Raw genomic sequence first — 5,050 nt, forward strand, 5'->3', positions numbered from 1 at the left:
TTGCTTTATAAAAAAAAACAAAACTCCAATCTATCTTTTATTTGTACCCATCCTACCTTTCCAGCCTTATTAATCCTCTTATGCATTCTGTCCTGTAACCAAATTAGCCTATTTCCTGTTCCCTGAACTTAACATTACATTTCTTGACTGTGTTTTTGCAGAAGATTTTTCCACTCTGTGGAATGTTCACTCTCCTCATTTCTGCCTCCCAGTGTCATTATTTTCCTCAAGGCCTGCCAAGTGTCACCTATTCTATAGAGCCTTCTTTAATTATCTCATCATTATTACTGTTCTGTTCCTTCTCAAATTACCCTCTACTTACATATGTACATGTGTATGTATGCATGCATGCATGTATGTACATATGTGTGAATGTATATTATGTCTCTCTAGTAGAATGTGGGCTCCAGAAGGACAGGGACTGGAGTTTTTCTTCTGGTATTTTCAGAACCAAACAATGAGACTTTTATTTATTTATTTTAATTTTTTGCTTTTTTTTTTGGAGGGGGAAGGCAGGGCAATTGGGGTTAAGTGACTTGCCCAAGGTTACAAGGCTAGTACATGTTAAGTGTCTGAGGTTGGATTTGAACTGAGGTCTTCCTGAGGGCCGGTGCTCTATTCTCTGCACCACCTAACCTCCCCAACAATGGGCCTTTTAAATAGTAGTCACTTATTAATTTTACATTTATTAATTCAAACATATTTTCTCTGAAACATATACAAATGGGAGCTCTTTAATCAAAGGATTCCCCTGGATCAATCTGAGTATACCCCCTCCCTTGCACTATGGATATGGCCTTTGTTGTCGTGTCAGAAGGACAACTAACAGCTTCTGATTCAGTTCTAGGGACTCAAGTAAACCAGTCCTTGTAGGGAGCCTCCCCTTTCCATAGTCTGTACAAGGGAGCTGATAGAATAGCCTGGCCATTTTCAGACCCTTTTTTCTTTTAATCTTTTATCTTGCTTTCAGCATATTTTCGGAGCTGGGAGCTAGGAGGTGGGATTGTCATTTCCTCCTCCCTCCAGAAACAGTTTTAGGCAATTTAAAGCAGAAGCACATGGCAAAGGTAACACATGCTTGCATGTGGTCTAAAAGAAGAGATCCCAAGTGTGGAAATCGCCACAGGATGACAAGTACGGAAGTGGCAAACACCTTTGTTAAGTCCACATTTACCTGTTGTAGAATACAACTTCCTTGATTCTTATTACTAGATACTATTATTATTAAACAGTCATCTCTGTTCTGACATTTTTCAATGAATCTTATATGAATCTTGTATGAAAATTGTAATCTTTGGGAGATAATTTCTTGGAAAAGGATCCTCAAACATTTTGCTTTACCAGCCCTAATGCCTATTGATAGAGAACACTTAATAAGAACAGTAGGATCTTATATTTACAGAATCACAGAATTTCAAAGGATTAATTGTATCTTTCATTCAATTGCATAACTGTAGTATTGCAATCTGTAGAATTTTATTTATAAAAACTTACTTGTTTCCTTCTCATGTACTCATAAAAGATGCCATCAACATATGTGGAGTTTATTCTCAAAATAATTTTATAAAGACAAGAAAATAGGGATATGAGTTGATAGTTAAAGATATTTATTTGATTACTAGTTTTTCAGTAACAATAAGATCCATGATTTTTTCAAGTGTTTGAAATGTTTGCCACTTTCAGATATCTTGAAAATCTAACATCAATGCCATGAAAATTGTGCCACCTCCAACAAAGACATAAGTATTTAGCCTAGTTTACCTTATTGTTCCCTTTTTGTTTTCTTTACTGCTATTTCTAGTTCCTACAAGCTGTAGACTACTATGCTACAATGAAATATAATGTGTCCACAGTCGTTGATGGAGAAAAGAGTTTGTTCTAGAAAGCTTTACATACCATTTCTATTTTTCATATATATTTTTTCTTCTTTCCAGTTACATCATTAAATGTCCACAGACTAACCTGACTCAGTTGGATCTTTCATAAAGGGATTAAAAAAATCTTCTCTACTGCTTTTCACCCTTTTATGAAGCTATATTGCTTCTAATCCCCCCCATCTTTCTTCATAAGATTTTACATATGAGATTCGATTTTTAAACCAGTGTTGTCTTTGACTGCCATATCTCTCCAGGTGGCAAGATCAATCAAGTGATTTATAGACTCTTGACCACCTTAACATGCTGATTGATTGACATAAATTAATACTACTTGGGAAACTATGATAGTCTATATCAATATCTATTCTTTAATTTATTTCCCATTTTTCACAATCAAAAGCTTGTTTAACTAGGTCAGGTTAGAGTTGCTTCAACTGAACATCATATCTTACTTTTTTTCCTAATATGGTAGTGACATTTATTTTTCCTCCAGAAAGTTTATAGTTTGACTACAGATTCAGAAATAATTCTTATAGTGGTGATTGTTTTCTGTCAAAATATAATGAATTTGATGTCATGTAATGATATGTGATGTTTTGTAATTGACTAGAACTTTCAAGAAAAGGAGTTGTGAGGCTTCTGCTGAGTCTTTGGTCTCTCGTGTTTCTTATTCTTGAAACCTTATTTTTACCATTGTATGGGATAGAAGGATTCTGAGCAGTATTGACTGCACTGAAGTCATTGAGTATTAAAGTATATGATGATTTAATTTACCTCCAAAGGGTAGAAGTAGCAGGATTATGTGGGAGTTGTTGTAGGGAACATTTGGGTTAAATATAATGGAAGACTTTTTATTAGTGTGAGCCTTGATAAGTTACACAACTAATTCCTCATCAATGGATTTTGGAGAGATGATTCTTTTTTCACAGTATGGGCTTCTGGATTTTTTCCGGCTATGAAATACTGGGATTGTTTGCTTAGCTGGTCATATGAATGCAGACAGAGCCTGTGGCTAAGACCATATTTGAAATATATTCAGCATGGTAGAATATACCAATATTTGTTCTCTGCTGTCAAAGTCTTAGAGATCCCCGGGCTACTGTGGATTGGTATAACAGTATGAACACATCGAGAAAAAAATATGGCATAGTGGACAGCTACTCTCCAGCTCAGTCAGGAAGAGCTGGGTACAAGTTTAATTTGTGACAAGTCTGATTCTGGCATATTCTGGCTCTGTGGAATATTCTCTAAGATTATGAATAGCCAAGATGATGGAGTAAAAGCAGGGACTTGCTTGAGCTGTCCCCCAAACCCCTCCAAACACCTGTAAAAATGACTCTAAATAAATTCTAGAGCTACAGAACCCACAAAATGACAGAGTGAAACCAATATCTAGCCCAAGATACCCTGGAAGGTCAACAGGAAGGATCTATCGAACCAGGCTGGGAGAGGAACACAGTCTATCCTGGGCTGTGCTGGCATAGACAGGTTTGGAGCAGGCCTCAAGGGACTGAATCACTGGCAGCTGTGGCAGTTTCCAGACTTTTCCACCCACAAATGCCAAAAGAAGCAGAGAGCCAATGGGAAAATTCTGTCAGACCTGGGTGAGTGAAGAACACAGTCTAACCCCTGCTCCAGCTGGGGGAGATGATGTGGCAGCGGTGGCAGCAGCAGTAGCAGTGACTTCTTCCAGAGTTCCTGGCCACAGACGGTGTGGGGATAGAGGGCTTATCAGGGGGAGATTTCAGGGATCTTTTTGTTGGAGTTGAGGCAGGATTCTCTTGTTTTGCCTGTGCTTGGTTCTGGGTCACAGTACTGAGTGGCAGTCCTGGGGCAAGGATGAATGCTGGTATGGCAGAGCTTGTGGCGTCAGTGGAGAAGAAAACCTCCTCACAGTTCCAAGAAAGAAAAGAGTACTTGTGGTCATTCACAGACCAGACCACAGACCAGGAAAGGAGTAAAAACCTCTCCTTTGATCATACCAGCTTGGAAAAACTGAAAATGTACAGGCCCTTAGAAGTATCTCTGAAAACAGCTGCATAAAACTCCTAAACTTCAGGACAGGACACCCTACACACTGAAGGCAGAGTCCTACCTTAACAAAGAATTAGAAAGTCAAGTATTTGGCTGAGAAAATGAACAAACAGCATAAAAAAAATCTCAGACTATAGAATCTTACTTTGATGACAAAGAAGATCAGAACATACAATCAGACTCTGCCTCTGGAAGACCAGGAAGTGTAGGTTACATAGCCCAGAATTCAACGCTCTCTCTTCCCTTCTGCTGTGGCTGCCATTGGGGCTATACACCGCAGCCATGGCTATCCGGTATCCCATGGCCCTGGGCCTCAACAAGGGCCAGAAAGTTACGAGAAACATTTAGAAGCCACGACACTGCCGCTGCTGTGGGCACTTGACCAAACACACAAAGTTTGTAAGAGATATGATCTGGGAGGTGTGTGGATTTTGCCCCTTATAAAAGGCTGGCTATGGAATTGTTAAAAGTCTCCAAGGATAAGTGAGCCCTTAAGTTCATCAAAAAAAAGGTGGGAACTCACATCTGAACCAAGAGGAAGAGAGAGGAGCTCAGCAATGTCCTAGCTGCCATGAGGAAGGCTGCTGCCAAGAAGGACTAAACTGGACTCTACCAACCTTCCCCACTTACCCAATAAAGATTTGACACACACACACACACACACACACACACACACACAACATACAACCAGAAGAAGATAACAAAATTAAAGGTACTACATCAAAACCTCCAAGAAAAATATCGGAGGGCTTAGAATATGATATTCTGGAGGTCAAAGGAGCTAGAATTAAAACCAAGAATCACCTGCCCAACAAAACTAAGTTTTCTCCTTCAGGGGAAAAAGTGGACATTCAGTGAAATAGAGGACTTCAAACATTCTTGATTTTTCAAACATTCTTTGACCAGAAGTGAATAGAAAATTTAACTTTCAAATGCAAGAATTAAGAAAGCATGAAAATGTAAAAGGGAAAGAGAAATCATAAGGGACTTATTAAAGTTGAACTGTTTATATTCATAGATGGAAAGATGATGGGGGACAGAGACAAGATAGGGTAGAAAAAGGAGTTCTGTGCGGCTCCCGTTTCCACCTTCTCCAATAAAAAATGACTCTAAACAAATTTTAGAGCTACAGAACCCCC

The 5,050-nt window shown here is 38.8% G+C and overlaps 1 pseudogene; it reads left to right on the forward strand.

Annotated features, from left to right (window-relative positions):
- Positions 1–4,101: 4,101 nt before the first annotated feature.
- Positions 4,102–4,549, forward strand: LOC138174788 (large ribosomal subunit protein eL36-like; annotated as a pseudogene).
- Positions 4,550–5,050: the final 501 nt, after the last annotated feature.

This window comes from Petaurus breviceps, unplaced genomic scaffold (genome assembly GCF_028583685.1).
Source record: "Petaurus breviceps papuanus isolate PSGF00001 unplaced genomic scaffold, PetGlider_PUasm1.0 76, whole genome shotgun sequence".
NCBI classification, from domain to species: Eukaryota; Metazoa; Chordata; class Mammalia; order Diprotodontia; family Petauridae; genus Petaurus; species Petaurus breviceps.